We start from the raw sequence: 21,535 nt of genomic DNA on the forward strand, positions 1-21,535 counted from the left end.
ATTTTGAGGATTCGGATTCAGGAACTGAGCAGAAAGAACCAGTAAACATGGGAGATCGTATTGTTCAAGCTGATCCAGCTCTTATGGATTTTTCTCGGCCTAAAATTGATGACATTCAGTCAAGCATCCTTCATCCGGCTATTCAAGCTAACACCTTTGAAATCAAGTCGGGCACTATTCAGATGGTGCAGAATTCTGTTTCTTTTGGAGGAGCGACAACTGAAGACCCCAACATGCACATAAGGAATTTTGTCGAGATCTGCAGCACTTTTAAGTATAATGGCGTGACTGATGAGGCTATCAAGTTGAGGCTTTTCCCATTCTCACTGAGGGATAAGGCTAAAGACTGGTTACATTCTGAACCAGCTGGGTCCATCACTACGTGGCAAGATCTTGCGCAAAAGTTTCTGGTGAAGTTTTATCCAATGGCAAAGACTGCTGCTATGAGGAGTGCTCTTACTCAGTTTGCGCAACAACCTACAGAATCTATGTGCGAGGCTTGGGAACGCTACAAGGAAATGTTGAGAAAATGTCCACATCATGGAATGCCGGATTGGATGGTAATCACTGGTTTTTATAATGGTTTAGGGGCCCAATCTCGGCCCATGCTCGATGCAGCAGCTGGAGGCGCCTTATGGGCTAAAAGCTATACTGAGGCGTATAATCTTATCGAGATGATGGCTGCAAATGAGCATCAAAACTCAACTCAGAGGATGACGTCAGGCAAGGTAGCAGGTATTCTGGAAGTTGATGCAGCCACCGCTATTACAGCCCAGCTCCAAGCGCTATCAATGAAGGTTGATTCTTTGGCTACGTATGGAGTTAATCAAATAGCTATGGTTTGTGAGCTTTGTGCAGGTTCTCATGCTACGGATCAGTGTTCTCTTGTCAACGAATTTGTTCAGTATGTGAATAATTATCAGCGATAACAGCAGCCTGTGCCAGCGACCTATCATCCTAACAACAGAAATCATCCAAATTTCAGCTGGGGGAATAATCAGAATGCTATTCAGCCAACATATCAGCAAGCAGTAAGTAAATAGTTTAACCCACCTGGATTCCAGCAACCACAGCAGTATGCTACAAGGCAATCATATCCTCAACAGGGAAGTGCAGCTGCACCTACTAGTGCTGATTTTGAGGAACTTAAGCTGTTGTGCAAGAGTCAGGCGGTTTCTATCAAGACCTTGGAAAATCAAATCGGTCAATTAGCCAATGCAGTGCTCAATCGTCAACCTGGCACTCTTCCCAGTGACACGGAAGTACCAGGCAGGAAGGAAGCTAAAGAGCAAGTCAAGGCTATTACCTTAAGGTCTGGAAAAGTAGCTGATGCTGAAAAGGCAAAAGAAGTCGAAGCTGAAGTTAGAGATGAAGAATCTAAGCAGAAGGAGAAAGTGGCGGAACCAAAGAAGACTACTGTTGAACACACTCTGCCTGAGGCTAATACAGGGGAGAAACAGCTCTATCCTCCACCACCTTTTCCTAAGAGATTGCAGCAACAAAAGCTGGATAGACAGTTCGGGAAGTTTCTGGAGGTGTTCAAGAAACTTCACATCAATATACCTTTCGCTGAGGCGCTGGAACAAATGCCTAGTTATGCGAAGTTTATGAAGACTATTCTTTCAAGGAAGGTGAAACTGGATGACCTTGAAACCGGCTCTCACGGAAGAATGCAGCGCGGTTCTGCAACAAAAGTTACCACCAAAACTGAAAGATCCAGGAAGCTTCACCATTCCTTGCACCATTGGCAATCTAACTTTTGACAAGTGCCTTTGTGATTTGGGAGCAAGCATTAATCTGATGCCGTTGTCGATCTTTAAAAAGCTGGATCTGCCTGATCCAAAACCCACATACATGTCGCTACAATTGGCGGACCGTTCCATTACTTACCCAAGGGGCATAGTTGAGGATGTGCTCGTCAAGGTGGATAAGCTCTTCTTTCCTGCTGATTTTGTTATTCTGGATTTTGAGGAAGATAAAAAGATTCCCATAATCTTGGGGAGGCCTTTCTTGGCTACTGGCCGTACCTTGATAGATGTGCAAAAAGGGGAACTTACTATGCGGGTCCAAGATCAGGATGTGACCTTCAACGTATTCAAGGCAATGAAATTCCTTACAAAAGATGAGGAGTGCTTAAAAGTAGATGTGATTGATTCTGCGGTTACTTCGGAACTCGATCACATGCTAATGTCTGATGCATTGGAAAAGGCCTTAGTGGGGGATTTTGACAGCGATGATGAAGATAGCAACGAGCAATTACAATATCTGAACGCTTCTCCATGGAAGCGAAAGCTCGACATACCATTTGAATCTCTTGGTACTTCTGACCTTAAGAATGCTGAAGGGAATCTCAAACCATCAATAGAGGAAGCATCTACCTTGGAGCTCAAACCATTACCTGAACACTTGAGGTATGCTTTTTTAAGTGATTCATCTACGTTACCTGTTATTATTTCAGCTAACCTTTCAGGTAGTGAGGAAGACAAGCTCTTATGGATTTTGAGAGAATTCAAATCGGCTATAGGATGGACCATAGCAGACATCAAGGGGATAAGTCCTTCATATTGTATGCATAAAATTCTGTTAGAGGAAGGTAGTAAGCCAACTGTGGAACAGCAGCGAAGACTGAACCCGATCATGAAGGAGGTGGTGAAGAAAGAAATTCTGAAATGGCTAGATGCAGGCATCATTTATCCTATTTCCGACAGCTCGTGGGTGAGCTCATCCTAAGAAAGGAGGTATCACTGTGGTCGCAAATGAAAAGAATGAGCTCATCCCTACTCGAACAGTTACAGGATGGAGAGTATGCATGGATTATAGAAAATTGAACAAAGCCACAAGGAAGGATCACTTCCCTCTCCCATTCATTGATCAAATGCTTGACAGATTGGCGGGACATGAGTATTTTTGTCTTCTGGATGGTTATTCCGGGTATAATCAGATTTGTATTGCACCAGAGGATCAGGAAAAGACTACCTTCACTTGTCCATTTGGCACATTTGCTTTTCGAAGAGTTTCGTTTGGGTTATGTGGCGCCCCGGCCACCTTTCAGAGATGTATGATGGCTATATTCTCTGACATGATTGGAAATAACGTCGAAGTGTTCATGGATGACTTCTCCGTCTTTGGACAGTCATATGATGAATGTTTGAATAATCTGCGCGCCGTACTCAAAAGATGCGTGGAAACTAATTTGGTGCTTAATTGGGAGAAATGTCATTTTATGGTGCGTGAAGGCATTATCCTTGGGCATAAGGTCTCTAGCAAAGGTCTGGAGGTGGACAAGGCCAAGGTGGGAGTCATTGAAAATCTTCCCCCACCTAATTCGGTGAAAGGAATCCGTAGTTTTCTCGGTCATGCGGGTTTTTATCGGCGATTCATCAAGGACTTTTCAAAGATATCTAAGCCGTTGTGCAATTTACTTGAGAAAGATGTGCCTTTTAAATTTGATGATGAATGTTTGGCAGCATTCGAGACTCTCAAGGAGAGTTTGATCACGGCACCAGTTATTACAGCACCAGATTGGACAGAACCGTTTGAGATGATGTGTGATGCGAGTGACTATGCGGTAGGTGCAGTTCTGGGACAGCGCAAGAAAAATCTCTTCCATGTGGTCTACTATGCGAGTAAGACTTTAAATGGGGCCCAATTGAACTACACCACTACTGAAAAGGAGCTTTTGGCTATAGTCTTTGGCTTTGAGAAATTTCGATCTTATCTGCTTGGTACGAAAGTAACAGTATTCACTGATCATGCAGCTATTCGCTATCTGGTTTCCAAGAAGGATTCGAAGCCGAGACTCATTCGTTGGGTGCTTTTACTTCAAGAATTTGAGTTAGAGATCAAAGATAGAAAAGGTACTGAGAATCAAGTAGCTGACCATCTCTCTAGGTTGGAGAATCCCGATTCTACTTCACAAGATAGGACGTTAATCAATGAATCTTTTCCGGATGAGCAGTTGTTTGCAATTCAGGAGGAAGAACCATGGTTTGCAGATATTGTAAACTATCTTGTCAGCAATATAATGCCGCCTAATTTGACATCCGCTCAAAAGAAGAAGTTTCTGCATGAGGTGAAGTGGTATATGTGGGATGAACCATATTTGTTTAGATAGGGAGCTTACCAGATCATCAGGAGATGTATCCCGTTCTGTGAGACGGAGGGGATATTACGAGACTGCCATTCCACGATTTATGGTGGACACTATGGAGGTGAGAAGACGGCAGCTCGTATTCTGCAAGCAGGTTTTTTCTGGCCTACTTTGTTCAAGGATGCTCATCAATTTGTTTTAAGGTGTGATCGTTGCCAAAGAGTGGGAAATTTGTCAAGGAAGGATGAGATGCCATTAAATGTGATGCTTGAAGTCGAGGTCTTTGATGTGTGGGGAATCGATTTCATGGGGCCTTTTATCTCGTCTTGCAATAATCAGTACATCTTGCTGGCAGTCGATTATGTCTCAAAATGGGTCGAAGTTAAAGCTTTACCGACAAATGATGCAAAGGCAGTGCTAATTTTTCTTTATAAGCAAATTTTCACAAGGTTTGGAACGCCTCGGGTAATCATAAGTGATGAAGGATCGCATTTTTGCAGCCGTAAGTTCACTTCTATGATGCAGCGTTATAATGTGAATCATCGAGTAGCTACTTCCTATCATCCGCAAACAAATGGTCAAGCGGAAGTGTCTAATAGAGAGATAAAGCGCATTCTAGAGAAGGTTGTTTGTCCATCAAGGAAGGATTGGTCTTTAAAGCTCGATGAAGCTGTTTGGGCTTACAGAACAACATTCAAAACTCCACTTGGGATGTCACCGTTTCAGTTGGTGTATGGTAAGGGTTGTCATCTACCGGCGGAGCTTGAGCATAAGGCCTACTGGGCATTGAAGAAATTGAACCTGGATTTAGATGCAGCTGGTAAGAAAAGAATGCTTCAGCTTAATGAACTTGATGAATTTCGACTTCAAGCATACGAGAATAATAAAATGTATAAGGAAAAGGTGAAGAGGTGGCACGATAGGAAGCTACATCCTAAGTTATTTGTGCCAGGGCAACAAGTTCTGTTATTCAACTCTCGGCTCCGACTTTTTCCTGGGAAGTTGAAATCAAGGTGGTCTGGACCTTTTATTGTCAAAACTGTGTTTCCACATGGAGCGGTGGAAATTTTTGAGAAGGATTCGGACAAAGCATTCAAGGTTAACGGTCAGCGGTTAAAGCATTACTATGGGGACATGGCAAACCGAGAGGTGGTTAGTGCCATTTTGTTGACTACTTGAGAAAGGCACGGAACGTCAAGCTAATGACGAAAAAGAAGCGCTGCGTGGGAGGCAACCCATGAATTGTTGTTACAGGAACCCTTAGAAGTTAATAACCTATCCAAAAACACAAAAAAATCAGGAAAAAGGGGCTAAAAAAATTTTTTTCCAGAGACCCTCTGCGCGCCCGCGCAGCTATGCTGAGCGGCCGCGCAGCTTGCTGCGCGCCCACGCAGAAATGCTGAGCGGCCGCGCAGGGGTCGAGTTCTAGAAAATTTTTTACAGTTCAGAAAAAAAAAAAAAACACAAAAACCCATCACAGCCCATAAACCCACGAATTCTTTTCCCATTACCCCATGATTTTATCCCTCAACCCCACTCCTAATCTAATTTAACCTACTCCACACCCTATATATACATACACCTATCCCACATATCTCCCACAAACTTCCTACACTTAAACCCTCTCATAAACATCAAAAATCAGTTCTTACACACTTTTATTCACAAATCAATGGCACCCAAGAGAGCACGCACTATTGACAGCAGCAGCACAGTTCCTACTGCTGATTCATCAAGGGGTACGGCTGCAAGGCCTCGGTTAACAGACAGAGCTGCGGAGGAGGAGTACACTAGGCTGTTGGGGAAGCCGATTCTGAAGGAGAGGGGGTTTTTACCATCAGGGAGGGATGGTGAGTTGTTGCCCATGATTGCAGAGAAGGGGTGGATAGCTTTTTGTGAGTCACCCGAAGTAGTACCGATGAGTGTGGTTCGCGAGTTCTACGCGAACGTGAAGGCTGAAAAGAATGGGTTTTCTGTAGTTCGTGGGCTTACGGTTGATTATCATCCTGCGGCAATTCGCCGTGTGATTGGACAACGAGAGAGGAAGCCCGAGGAGGAGAACTGGAATGAAAAGACTGCTGAGGATTTTGACTTGGATTTGATTTGTGCGACTCTCTGTCGACCGGGCACAGTTTGGAACCGCAGTCCAGCCAATAATGAGTATCGTCACTTTCCGGCGATCGCCATGAACAGGTATGCCCGTGCATGGAATGCATTTATATGTGCTAATATTTTGCCTTCTTCACATGCACACGAGGTCACAGTTGAGAGAGCACAGTTGTTGTGGGGAATTCTGAATGAGGAATACTATGTGGACCTTGGTGAGTTTATCTACCAAGGAATTCTGAAGTTTTTGAGGGGAGCAAAGCATATGAACATCCCTTATGCATCCACGGTTATGAAGCTATGCCGAGCAGTAGGAGTGAACTGGCCGGCTCATGAGTAGTTGCAGTTGCCAGCAGCTCCGATAGATTCTGGCACTCTGAATGGGATGCAGGAATGGACCGGTGGTGAGCCTGAGGAGCATGGGCTGGGTTATCGTCTTCCAGGAGGGCGTCCAGCACGAGGTGCTACTATGGCTAGGCCAGGGCGTGGTGAGGCTGGTTCTTCGAGAGCTCATGAGGGTGCTGGGATGGGTGATGCCCAGTATACGAGGCTTTCACGGTGGATGGATGCCATGTATGAGACGCAGAGCAGGTTTGCTCAGGAGCTCACCCTTGCGTTAGGGACTGCTTTTCAAGGCCTTGGAGCTGATATCCAGTGGCCAGTTTTTGGTGAGGACTCTGCATACCCGCCGCCTGATACTCCACCCACTGAGGGTGATGATGATGATGACTCCGAGTAGGTATACCCTGTGTTCCTTTCTACTACCTTCACCTGGGGACAGTGAAGATTTTAAGTTTGGGGGTGGTAGTTAAGGAATATTTTGTGTGTGTCATATAGCTGCATATTCATGATAGTTAGTTCATATAGTTGCATAATTTTTTCCATATAGTTTTTTTTATAGCTTTATTTGTTTGTCATATCATATAGCTCATGCATATACCATGATCCCTTTTGCAATGATTTATCGACTGAATTGTGATATTGATGCGAGTGTAGTGATAACATTAAAGTGATATTAAGTTGTGTAGGTTGATATGCATGCTAGAAGCACTTGTATTTTCACTAAGTCTTAGAGAATGCTTAAGGGCTAGATTGTTGTTATGATCTGATTATTTTCGAGGATAATCTATTTATTATGCTTAGAATTTGATAATAGGTTCTTAGTGGTAAAGGCATGAAAAAGAAAAAAAATGGAGTAAAAATGGAATTTGTTGCTAGTTGTGGCTAGGCGTCAATTGGCTAGTAGCCGGATCGCATGTTATGCGAGTAGTCTAGGGTTGAGCAAGATGGAGCGAAACGCACTTGCTCAGAGAAAAAAAATTTTTTTTTGCATAATTGATCAAGAGTGGGCTCTTTGGTATTCGAGTTATTAAGTTCTTAGGGGACTTTGTGCCTAGTGACCTAAGGCTTTTAGAGTCTGGGATCCGCTAACCTAACGCTCGTTACATGGATACCATTGTATAAGTCTTTTGTGGACCTCACTCATTGCACGGTTAAATAAGCATTTGAGTTGTAAATAAAAAGCACAATTCCGTAGTAAGCTCCAGAGTTCTTGTAGTGTTGTATATCACTTTGTGCCTAGAATTTTTATTCTTTGTATAATCGTAGGATTGCCTTGAGGATAGTCTAGTCATAGTAATTGGTCTAGTTCCGAAGCATATTTGTTAAGCAGTTGCACACACCACGTTTCTGGCTGTATGTCCGTTTGCATGAGTTTATTGATCTTTAGTGTCTAACTGCATTCGTTGAGACGTGAAAATTTGGTTAGTTAATTGTAGTAAGGGGGATCGTTGCATTTTCATATAGATTGCATTCATGCATATTTTTATTTGTTTTGAGTCTGTGACGCTTGAGGAAAAGCATCGATTTAAGTTTGGGGGTGTGATAAGTGGCATTTTATACCACTTAGAACGTCTTAAAATGGCTTAAATTGGTGTCTTGAAATCAAGTATTTTGTGTATTTGATGCGTTTTTCTAGTGTTTATGCATTTCAGGGTATTAGTTTCATCTCGGAGGAGGAATCATCAAGAATAAGCCTTGGCATGTGTTCACCATTGAGAGAGGAAAAGAACGGGCAGATTACGGTGAAGAAACAGAGCAAACCTGGAATTTTTCCAGTAGGGTCCTGCGCGCCCGCGCAGCAATGCTGAGCGGCCGCGCAGCAGCCTTGCGCGCCCGCGCAGAAATGCTTAGCGGCCGCGCAGGGTCGGGGAAAAAGCTGAATTATTTTAGACTTTTACTTTTGTTTGGCTTCCAACTTCTATGTAATATGAGTTTTATGGGACTATTATATAAGTAGATTTGAGACGTTTTCATGGAGATATAAGAAGGAGATTGTGTTTTAGATTGTGTTTTGCACAAGAAGCGAAGGAGATAAGGAAGAAGACCGATTTAGCACACCGCAACGAAGGAGGAAGCATATATTCTTGTGATTCTTGTTTCCTTGTAACGTTGGATGCTAGTTTTCTTGCTTTGACTTATTTACTCTTGTGACGTACTCTGTTTTAATATAATTAGTTTAGTTATTATTTTCTTGTGTTGTTTATCATGATTTCATATGAACCCATGATGGCGATAAGTTCTATTATGGGCTAATCGTGATCATGGGGTTGCAACGGATTTATTATGGAATTCTTTAGTTAATTGTTTAATACTTTAGTGTGTGATGATTGCATGATATCTAGTATTGGTTGTGCGTATTTTTCTTATGTGCGTCGCGAACATATAAGATAGGGTGTTAATCTCTTGTGAAGCGACGGTGGATCTTGAGATTTAGAACTTGCCATGCTAGCATAGGTTCATGTACGTTGTGCATGAGTAGTGGGTAATTCTAACAGTTTTATTTGCCCTATGTAATCAAAAGGAATAACTTGTGCTTAAATCGTTGTGTTGTCAATTTCTGTAGACATATAGAAACTCAACATAATTGATGACTATTCAACTTCTATCTTAATTGTGGATGCTTGGTAGAATGGTATTAGTACAATGAAAGTTGGCTTTTATCAGTTTCGTGTTATTCGATTAATATCATCACTGTCACATGCAAAAGGTAATAACAATGGCTATAGAAGGAAGTAATAATGAAGTTGTGATCTCATGAGTGTTTTATTATTGATAAATTGAAGTGTTAGTTAAGTGGTTAATTAAGTAGTTAATTATAGTTAATATTTAATCAACAATTTTAAGTGTTATTATCTTAACATTGAGAAGTAATCATACATTGGTGAGTGAGTTTAATTAGACAATAACTTAGTCTGAGTCTCTGAGGGAACGAACTAGAAAGTATTCTATATTACTTGCGAACGCGTATACTTGCGTGAATATTAGTGCATGTTTTCGCCCTAACAACATCCTAATTTTGTTTGAGAGATTGAATTTGATAGAGTTGAAGAGAATGCAGATGTGCTTGTAGAAGGCTCTTGATGTTGGAATTTGTAGTAGTTTGAAGGGTTGTTTGAGTTTGCTGAATGATGTGAAAAAGAGTGTGTTTAAAATGGTGCTCATCACATGATTTGGAAAACACCCAAGATGGCATGCTTGATCTTAAGCTCGAGCCTGCTTCTCCCCCTATGTCCATGAACTCTCCTTCATCATCATCTTCATCCATAAATAGATCCTCAAAACCACCAGTTTGATAATCAACATCATCACCAGCTGTGGGTGGCATGGCTGTGATGGCATCTTTGGCCCTTTATACAGAAGCAGTAGTGTGCACCAAATTTAGCATTCTTTCAGCAGCCATATTGTCATGTTCAGCTAAAACTTGATAAGCTGAAACAGGGTGAGTAAATGCCTTAGCTTCATAAGAAACATAATCTAAGACAACTTGATATTCTTGCTGAAATAGCTGTTTCTTTTCAGCCTCATTGACATCCATTAACTCACTTACAATGGGCTCTTCCCATTCCTCTATACATGTTTTTCTCTCATGATCTCTCTGTTCTTGCATCAAGGGCTCCCCTTGGCTTCACACCCTCACACCCTCACCTTCACCTACTAAGGTGGGACTCCACTCACTCACTTTTGCCAAGCTGGAAGAAATAGCTTGCAAATTTTCACTATTTTCCTCTCCTTTTTCCTAAGAGCAACTCAGCCTCTCACTCAATTCACTCCCTTCCCTCAGTCCTAAGAGTGATTGTACAACTACTAGATCATCTGCACTTGTAACAATTGTTGAAGTTTGAAGTGGTGAAGTGATGTTCAATGGATGAGGAACATCCGTCGAAATAGTAGTTGAGAGTTTCAACGGATGACTGATGTTAAGCACATCCGTCGATATACAATCACTTGTCAACGGATGAACAATATCTGTTGAAATGAAAGAGTTTGGAGTTGAGACTACTATAGAATCTGTGGTGATTGATTTGAGATTTTGCACAGATATTTTAGTAGACTCAGAAAGAAATGGCAAGTGAGCCAACAAATCATCTAAAAGATGATGCTCACTTGCTTGGATTTTTGACTTCTCCATGAGAGTTAAAGATAGAGAATCAGGAATTGATGTATGAATCATATCAACATCCAGAGAATGTGTGGGTGAGTTTAGTGTGTTAGGTGCTTTTATAGTTAAAGATTTTGGCTGTGACTCCACATTTATTGGAGCTACATCAACCTGACTTTGAGAAGGTGCATGTACTGAGTCTTTGACTACAGTAGGCACAGTATGTGCACCCTGTGTATCCCCAATGGTTTTGGATTTCTTTCTAGCATAAGTTTGGTGTGAGCTTGTGTCCCTTACCCTTTTGGCCTGTGTTATTGGCTGAGAGCTTTGTTCAATAGTTACATCATTTTGAGAGGATGCAACTAGCAATGAGCTAATTTCTTTATTAAGCACTACGATTTGTTGGGAAACTACAATGTGGCTAGGATGGGATTCACTCACCTCACCAACCTTATTCTTAGGGCTTCTTTGATGTTCACCCTGTCCCTCACCAGCCTTACCTCCCTTCACACTCCCCTATTGGCTTTGTGTGGATTTTACAACTAGCTTTTGTTTATAGAAACTAGAGGGGGCTTTCTCTGATTTGGGTTTGGAAACCATTGGTTTTGTGGCTTGGGTAAGCATCTGTTTGGTCACATTCACAGATGCCATTGCCATAGTTGATTTGAAAAGAAGCAAGTGGTTGAGAAGTAGTAGTAGAGACAAAGACATTTACCTCACTTACCTAAGGCAATTCCATGATTGGCATGTAAACCGTGGGAACCTCACTGTGATGGTTTGCCCTGATCAAGTCAGCAATAACCCTTCTTTCTTGAACCCAATAATCAAGCTTGTTGGCTGGGTTCTCAATAATGAGATCTTCAGAAACAAAGTTAGCCAGTAACATAAAGAATCTAGCATAATATATGTTTTTATATCTTTTCTTAATGTCTCCTAGCTTAAAACCTAATTCAAACCGAACATACTCACTAAAGTTATGATACTTATCACTAAGCAGCATATATAACATGTTTACAAGTGAATAAGTTACTGCATCAAAATTACTAATATTCCCAGAAAATACTTTAATAAAAGAATCACAGAGAAAGCTCCACTCCTTTCTGAGGCCTTTTCTCTTGACATAACCTAGCTTGGTGGGGTCAAAAGCATAGCCCATAGAACTGAGCATGGAACTCACATATGTGTCTGTGTGTGGGCTTAGTGTATTATTCTCAGGAAACTGAAAACAGGCATGAATTATATCACTGTTTATGCAATAGTTTCTACCTTTGAGAGAAAAGGTAATGGTTTTATCACTAAAGTTGTAAACAGCAGTGGTCCATATCTCTTCAACCACTTCACAGTAGATAACAGGAAACTCTAGCATAACATACTTCAGTTTGTAACTTTGAATGAAATCCAATACTTTGTGGTGATCATCAGAAGTAGCAATCTCCTTATTTCCTAATGCAACGAAGTTGTTCTTTTCATACACAAACCCAGATTGGGACATGATCTTGACTACTGGTGCCATTGCTGAGAATGAGAATAGTTTGTAGAGAGAAATTTTTTTTGCTTTGGAGAAGAAATAGTTAGGGAAATTGCTTGAGAAAGATAAAAGTAAAGAATAGAAATGAAATTAGCTTATATAGTTTCTCAGAAGTAAACTATTAAAAATTGTTAGTCCCTAACAATGAATAGGCTTCCACATTCCTTTTGCATACACTCGACGCATGTGACTGTGTTATCACTGTCAACAGATGTTTGAATTGATTATCCGTTGGGTACATGATCATCCGTCGGGTTGCTTTATTGATCATCCGTCGAGTGGAATTGTTGTTTATCTGTCGGGTAGCTATCTGGCACTTGTCTTCATTTCATTTATGCAGAATTACAAGACATCATCTATGTACAATTAATCAACCTATTCTGCATATCTAATTAAAGTCAACATGACTTGAGTGCTACTACAGAATCTAAACAAGGTGTATGCAGAAATGTGCTACAGACTCATTATTACACAAGCTACTCACTCGATGGTTAATAAATCATCATTCGTCGGGACTATATTGAGTCATCCGTCGGGACTATATTCCTTATCTGTCGAGTGCTACATTTTTCACTAAGTAAAATCTACTAAGGTGTTTTGTTAATAAAATCATCAAGTTCACAATATATCCACAACAATATCCCCTAATTTATGTCTACTGGAATTGTAGCCATTAATTAAGAGAAACTTGATGATAACAAAACATCCTAAAAAGACAACTTTAAAATTAAGTAGATAAAACTGTAAAGTTCTTCAAATAACAAAATGCACAAAGATTAGCTCACAGTCATTTTCAAGGTGCTCCTCTAGCCTGAGCAGATTAATCTAATTCCTTGAAGATCTGGATCTCTTTCGAAGCTTTCTATTGTTTTCTTCTATCTGATTTTGGAGCTGTCTGTGGAATTTCAGTTCATCAGATTCTGAGAGATTTAGCTTTTCTTGCATTTCCAAAAGAGTCTCATTGCTAGAGATGCTCAATTGGTCTTCTAATGTGAAAAATCTTCTAACTCCTTTGTCATCCATGAACTCCATCAGCCAGTAGGGCCTTAGATGCACTCTACTCCCCGTGTAAGGAATATTTAGAGTCTTTGGGAGTGCAACTTTAGCTCTAATACTCCTCAGTTCTTCAATCTTCTTTACAACAAGTCTTCTTGCAGTTACATTGAATCCAAATTCTTCTTGAATGATGAATAAACCTTTATCAGCACAGATTGGCTTTCTTGAAGGATCCTATGAAGTGGCCATTGCATCTCCTTTCCTCCCTTGTACTTGAAAACTAACCTTTCATGTAGATTCCTGTAGGCATCAATCCCTCTAACTTCTTCCAGTTCATCTAGATAGAGGCTTAGATCAGAGAATTCCTTGATGTCACATAAGTACATGTAATCTCCCTTGTTGACTTTGGATTGAGCTTTGATTAGAGACTTGGATTTGAGATGTGACAGCTTCACTTTCTTGACTGCTCTTGACTTTGTTCTCTTTGGCTTGTTAAGGATTGGCAAATTAAAGTCAGGAATTGGTAGATTTTCCCAGTCTATTGGTTCATCCTTAGGCACAATAGGTTGACCATGAATGTTCCTGTAATGATCCACGACCTTAATGTCTTCAAATACCACTGAGGGTTTTGATGCTTGAGTTGTAGTTAGAATGGATTCCTTGGGAAACTGATCCTCCAATTCCTTACCAACAAAGTTCAATTTCCTTTTGGTTCTTTTGGCCAATTCCTTGTATCTGTGAGATTTCTTCTGTTGTGGTTCAACTTGCTTCTTTGGATCTTGAGATTCAGTGATTTCAGATGACTGAGCAGAAATTTGTTATGTTGGTTTCACAGCTTGTAGCTTGGCTAAGATAGCAGCTTGCTCTTTCTTTTGTTTAACCTTTTTAGCATCTAGAGCAGCTTGCTTCTTTTCTTGCTTCAATCTGGCCTTTTCTTCTCTCTTTGCTTCAGCAAATTGAGGATGTCCAGCCACCACACAAATTTGTTTACCATTCCTGAAAACTTTAGCAATTCTCCTTTTGAAAGTTGAATCAGCTGGATCCTTGTAGAAGGCAATGGATCTTGACAATAGTTTCTTCTCATCAGGCTTTGGTGTCTCATACACTGTATCCAAAGGGTTCTTTAGTGATGATTTTGGATAGTTCACCCTTGGCTTCAAAAGTACTTCAGCCTTTGGAGATTTGATGCAAGATGGCTGTCCTCTTTCCAGATAGTTCATGCTCATTTCATTCACAGAGATTTTCCTGACTTGAGAGTGATGAATTGCTGACTTTTCTGGATTCTTTGTTAGCCTAAACTTCTTTTGAATATCCTCATCAATTTTCTCCCAGTTGATTGGATTTAACCGCTCCTTTTCAGCTGCTTTCAAAGTAGCTGCTGCTTCCTTTATTAGATCAATATTGTCCTATAGTTGGTGGCTTTGAGATAGTAATTATAGGCACAATTACTTTGCTAACTTGAATGTTGAGCAATTTTTGTTCCCCCTCACTTCTAGAACTCTCTTTCTCCCCCTTTTTGTTATCATCAAGCTAAGTAGAGGAGGTTTGTGCAGCCACCAGTTTCTGAAGCAAGTCTGTTTGTTGAGCTTGGTGTAGATGAATTGCTGTAAGAGATGCTTCCATTGCTGTCATTCTTGTATCCGAGGCATCTATCTTTGTGGCAAGATCAGAATTTTTCCTGAGTTGTCTCTTAATGTCAAGCATTGTAGCTTCTGGAAGTTTAGAGTCCATCTTGTCAGAAATGGCCTTTTTCATCTCATTAATATCACCTTTGATAGTGTTGACATCTTGAGCATGTTGAAAACCTTGGATTTATCGTAGTTGCAGAGAAGCGAGATGTGCTTGAAGGAGCTTTTTGGTGCTGTCATTTGTGGTGGTTTGAAGAGCAGAATTTGTTTGATTTATGAGTTGAATCAGGGTTGTCTTGAAGAAGTGTTCATCACATTGCTTTGGAAATGCCCAAGATGGCATGCCTGATCTTGAACTAGAGCCTACTTCTCCCCCTATGTCCAATGGCTCTTCTTCACTATCTCCACCTTCACCTCAAAAGAATTCTTCTGAACCACCAGTCTCATAATCAACATCACCAGCTGTAGAAGGCAAAGCTGTGATGGCATTATTAGCTCTTTGCATAGACTGTATGATGTGCACCAAGTTTAGCATCCTTTCTGCATTGTCATTGCCCAGTCCAGCTAGAAGTTGGTAGGCTAGAACAGGGTGAGAAAACGTCTCAACATCTAAGGAGGTGGAATCTATAACAGCTTGAGTTTGCTGAGATAGTCCCTCCCTATCTGCATCCTGGACATTCATTAACTCACTTACAATAACATCCACCCTTATATCTTCAATACCTGTTTTTCTCTCATTTTCTCTCTTTTCTTGCATTAAGGTCTCACCTTGGCTCACCACCCTCACACCCTCACCTTCACCATCTAAGGTGGGACTCCTCACACTCTCTTTTGCCAATCCTGAAGAACTGGATTGCATATTTTCACTCTTTTCCTCTCCTTTTTCCTGGGAGCAACCCAGACTCTCACTCAGTTTACTCCCTTCCCTCAATCCTAGGAGTGATTGTACTACAACTAAGTCTTCTGCACTTGAGATAATTGATGAAATTTAAAGTTGCACAGAGATACTCGACAGATAAGGGATGTCCGTTGGGTTATCAGTTTGACTATCCGACGGATAACTGATGTTAAGCTTATCCGTCGGGATACAATCACTACTCGACGGATGAGAAGTATCCATCGAGTGAGTAGAAATGAATGTGTTTGGAGTGGAAACTATTGTGGACTCTGTGCAGATTGATGAGAATTTTGGCACAGATGTGTGTCAACAGTTCCTGAAAGAATTGGCAAGTGAGCCAACAAATCATCCAAAATATGATGCTCACTTGCACTAGATTTTGGCTTCCCCAACAGATTTTAAGAAGGGGAATCAGGAATTGATGTGTTGATCATATCCACATCCAGAGACTTTATAGGAGAATTTGGTGTTTTAGGTGCTTCTATAACTAAAGATTTTGGCTGTGATTCCACATTTATTGGAGCCACATCAAAATGACTTTGAAAAGGTGCAGTGACTGTGTCTTCAGCACCAGTTTGCACAGTGTGTGAACCCTGTGCATCCCCAAGGGTTTTTGATTTCTTCTTTCTAGTATAGGTTTGGGGTGAGCTTGTGTCCCTTACCCTTTTGGCCTGTGCTCTTGGCTGAGAGCTTTGTTCAATAGTCACATCCTTTTGGGAGGATGAAACTAGCAATGAGCTTATGTCCTTATTAAGCACTGCAGTTTGTTGGGAAACTGCAGTGTGGCTAGGATGGGAAACACTCACCTCTCTAACCTTATCCTTAGGGTTTCTTTGATGTTCACCCTGTCCCTCACCTTTCTTACCCACCTTCATACTCCCCTCTTTTGGTTTGGTGGATTTTGCAACTGGCATCTTTTGAGAGAGACCAGAGGGGGCTTTCTTTGACTTGGATTTAGAAATTTTTGATGGTTTGGTAGCTTGGGTAGGCAACTGTTGGGTCTTTGACACAGTTGCCAAAGCTACACTATAAGGCAAAGAAATTTGTGAGGCTGGAAGAGTAGGGACAGCTGAACTTACCTCACTTACCTGAGGTGCCTCCATAACAGGAAAATAGAAGAGTGGCACCTCTTTGTGATGGTTTTCCCTGTTCAAATCTGCAATAATCCTTCTCTCTTGAACCCAACAGTCTAATTTGTTGGTTGGGTTCTCAAGCACAATATTCTCAGAGAGGTGGTTAGCAATCATCATTAAAAATCTAGCATAATAAACATTTTTACCCCTCTTATTTAACTCCCCTAACTTAAATCCCAACTCAATTATGATAAGATCGCTAAAGTTGAAAAATTTATCAGTAACAAGCATGTAAAGCATGTTAAGCATAGAGATATTGACATAATCAAAATTACTGATTTTACCAGAAAAGACCTTTGTAACTACATCACACAGATAACTCCATTTCTTTCTAAGACCCAACCTCCTAATTTCACTTAATTTAGAAGTAGAGAGTGCATAGTTCATGGAGTTAAAAATGTTAATAATGTCAATGTTTGTGTGTGGTGAAGTTACGAAATTATCAGGAATCTTGAAACATGCTTTAACAATATCACTATTAACACAGAATTCCTTACCTTTAATAGTGAAAGTGATAGTCTTATCAGCTGAGTTGTATGTAGCAGTTGTCCACATCTCTTCAACAAACTCACAGTAGATGGTGGGTGATTCCAGCATGGCATAGTTAAGTTTGCAGTTCTTCACAAAATCCATCATCTTGTGGTAGTCACCAGACTGTTGAATCCCCTTGTTCACAAGAGCAGTGAAGTTGTTCTTCTCATAAATAAATCCAGTTTGAGACATTATCTTAACGACAGGTGCCATTATTAGAGAGTAAAAACTTGCAGAGGGAGAGTAAGTGCTTTTGAGAAAGAAAGAAATTAGAGCAGATGATTTGAGAATGATAAAACAAAAGTAATGGAAATGAATTAAGCTTTTATACTATCTCAAAAATAACTGTCAAAAATAATAAAGTAAAATAAAGTAACCAATAAGAATTGCCTAAAGTAGTCGTTTAAAAAAAATAAATTGTAAAAATTCCATCAATTATCCGTCGTGTTATGCTTATAAACTGTATGTATACTCGATGGATAATGTTCAGAGAATCAACGTCTAAGAATAAGACAATTCGACGGATGAGGATAAATCAGTTATCCGTCGAGTCATAAAATATTCCAGAAAAATAATTGATTTTATTAACAAATAGTATACCGACGGATGATCAAACTCGATGGATAGTGATCATCCGTTGAGATGTAAATTTTGACTTAGCCAAAATTTCATCCATGACTGAAAAATCAATTAAATTTCTGGCTGCATTACAACTTGCAAACAATTTATAAAGATTCAAGAGTAATTTAGCATACCTAACTCACTTACCAACCTTGAAAAGGTGCATTCATCCAGTGGCTTGGTTAATATATCTGTAAGCTGCTTTTAACTTGGAACAAAATGTAGTTCCACAGTACCATTCATTACATGTTCCCTTATGAAGTGGTACTTGATGTCTATGTGCTTTGTACTTGAATGCTGTACTGGATTTTTAGTGATGGCAATTGCACTTGTGTTATCACAGAAAATGGGAATCCTTTCAACTTGCAAACCATAGTCTAGCAATTGGTTTTTCTTCCATAAATCTGTGCACAGCAACTGCCAACAGCAATATATTCAGCTTCAGCTGTGGAAGTAGAAACTGAATTTTGCTTTTTACTAAACCAGCACACAAGTTTGTTTCCTAGAAATTGACAGGTTCATGTTGTATTTTGCTATCAATTCTACAACCTGCATAATCTGCATCTGAATAACCAGTTAGATCAAAACTAGAATCTCTAGGGTACCAGATGCCAAGTTTTGGTATTCCCTTAAGATATCTGAAAATTCTCTTAATAGCTACTAAGTGAGATTCTCTAGGATCAACCTGAAATCTAGCACACAAACATGTAGCAAACATTATATCTGGCCTACTAGCTGTTAAGTACAGAAGTGAGCCAACCATGCCCCTATAACTTGAAATATCCACAGACTTTTCAGTAGTGTTTAATTCAAGCTTAGTTGCAGTGGCCATGGGAGTTTTTGCAGATGTGCAATCCATTAGATCAAACTTCTTTAAAAGATCATAAATGTATTTAGTTTGACTAATGAATATTCCATCACTAACTTTCTTAACTTGCAAACCAAGAAAGTAAGTTAGTTCTCCCATCATACTCATTTCATACTTACTTTGCATCAATTTGGCAAACTTTTTACAAAGTTTTTCATCTGTAGAGCCAAAAATAATGTCATCTACATAAATTTGAACAAGTATACTAGAGCCATTAACATTTCTAAAGAAAAGAGTTTTGTCTATAGTACCTCTAGTGAAGTGATTCTCTAAAAGAAACTTTAACAAAGTGTCATACCAGGCTCTAGGTGCTTGCTTTAGTCCATAAAGTGCTTTCAAAAGATAGTAAACATATTCTGGAAAATTTGGATCTTCAAAACCAGGAGGCTGACTGACATAGATTTTCTTCTCCAAATCTCTATTCAGAAAGGCACTTTTGACATCCATTTGATAGACTTTGAAATTGGCATGGGCTGCATAGGCTAAAAAGATTCTGATGGATTCAAGTCTTGCAATAGGAGCAAATATTTCATCAAAATATATTCTTTCTTGTTGAAAATAGCCCTTAGCAACCAATCTAGCTTTGTTTCTGACTACTATGCCATTTTCATCCATCTTGTTTCTGGATACCCATTTGGTGTCTATTGGATTCTTTCCTTTAGGCTTGGGCACCAGCTTCCATACCTTATTCCTCTCAAATTGGCTTAGCTCCTCCTGCATAACTAAAATCCAATCAGGATCCAACAAAGCTTCTTCTACCTTCTTTGGTTCTTCCTTAGAAAGAAATCTGTTGTATAGATATTCTTCTTGAGTTGCTCTCTTTTTTTGAACTCTAGAAGATACATCACCAATGATGAGCTCAAAGGGATGATCCTTTGTCCATTTCCTTTGTTGAGGTAAATTAGCTCTAGATGAAGAGGCTTCATTGTTGTTTTGATGTGTGATTGAGTTTAGATTTTTAGGAACTCCCCTGAGTTAATGGATCTTTAATTTGAGAAGGGCGAACTTTCTGTAAGTGATCTATTCTGACCTCCAGCTTCTTTTCATGACCCGACAGATGGTGAATTTTGAGTACCGAAGGATGAAGCTGGTTGTCTCCGGACAGATAAAGCAGATTGTCTCCCGACGGATGAAACATTATGTAACTCGACAGATGTTGAATTTTGTTCTTCATTGGTAGTGGATTTTTCTGCATTATCCTTTGATACTGTTTCTTGATCACTTTCATCATCACTATCATCACTAACCATCTCCACATTGTCAAATTTGAGGCTCTCATGGTAATCTCCATCTTGTAGTCCTTCAATCTTTTTATCATCAAACACAACATGTATTGATTCCACAACAATGTTGGTTCTTAGATTGTAGACTCTATATGCTTTACCAACAGCATATCCTACAAAAATTCCTTCATCTTCTTTAACATCAAACTTCCCATTCTGATCAGTTTGATTTCTCAAGATATAACATTTATAGCCAAAGGCATGAAGAAAATTTAGAGTTGGCTTCTTGTTCTTGAACAATTGATAGGGAGTCATGCATTTTGCTTGATTAACCAGAGAAATATTCTGAGTGTAGCATGCAATATTTACAGCTTCCGCCCAGAAATATGTTGTTAACTTAGACTCTTCAAGCATTGTCCTTGCAGCTTCTGTGACAGCCTCAACCCCGGGGTCAGGATTTGACGTCACCAAACACAATTACCAAAATATAAACAACAAGATTATTATTAAAATATACTAACTTGACCCCAAACCAAGATCCGATCCAGGTTCAAGTATGATTCAGGTTCACATTATTATAAACCATTTATTCCATATCTAACACACTCTAACTTTATTCAGCAACTCCTCAGACCTCATGGTCTGATACAAACTACCTCAGAGGATCTGGGTCCTGAAGGGGCGAGAACATGGGTATGTCTGACTGGTCTTCTAGGCATCTGCGAGATATACATAACAGTTTACAAGGGTGAGCATAAACGCTCAACAGTACCAACATATGAATAACGGAATAAAAACAGTAATGTAACAATAATAGGAACAGAGTTGTAATCATGATATCAACACTATATAAAGAAAATCGGAGATAATTGGATATCAATAACTAGCATGCTTTTATCAAAACAACATAGTAGTGTGTTGTGTAAATACCAGAGTCCAATTTTAGCAGGTTATTCACAATTATAAAACCGCTGTATCAACTACTTATACCCGTACGGGAATCACAAATCCAAATCAGATACATAACGGATATGTGAAGACAGCTGATCAGGCTATCAACACCAGACGGCTCTAACTGCCATCCCATTTACCTGTTCCGTAACTCAGAGACTAGCTAGGTCTCTGACCTGCTGGACTAATCGGTAATATATTGCGCGCAACCGAATTAGCCTCTTACGCTACCTCAATAGGCCTACTCTGGCCCCTATGTATCCCATATCTGATCGTTTTATCCAGTTTTCAAAACACTTGTACCTATCTCATTTTCAAAACTATTTATTTAACCAGCACACATATAAGATCCAGCTCGCTATTCATTTCATTCGAGATAGGTACCTTTCGAAGTTACTTTTCCCCAAAATAATTTGGAAATAATGATTTATAATTACAGGGGATACGTAACTTAAAACGTTTATGTTTCATTACGAGAATAAAACATTTAGCTATTCATATGTACTGAACCATAAAAGAAT

General features: G+C 39.8%; 1 non-coding gene across 1 annotated transcript; it reads right to left on the reverse strand.

Moving 5' to 3' along the window:
* Positions 1-440: 440 nt before the first annotated feature.
* Positions 441-547, reverse strand: LOC141715811 (small nucleolar RNA R71). Its single transcript, XR_012572560.1, has one exon. It is a non-coding gene; the product is annotated as a small nucleolar RNA R71 (small nucleolar RNA).
* Between the last annotated feature and the right edge of the window lie 20,988 nt (positions 548-21,535).

This window comes from Apium graveolens, chromosome 3, assembly GCF_009905375.1.
Source record: "Apium graveolens cultivar Ventura chromosome 3, ASM990537v1, whole genome shotgun sequence".
Taxonomy (NCBI): Eukaryota; Viridiplantae; Streptophyta; class Magnoliopsida; order Apiales; family Apiaceae; genus Apium; species Apium graveolens.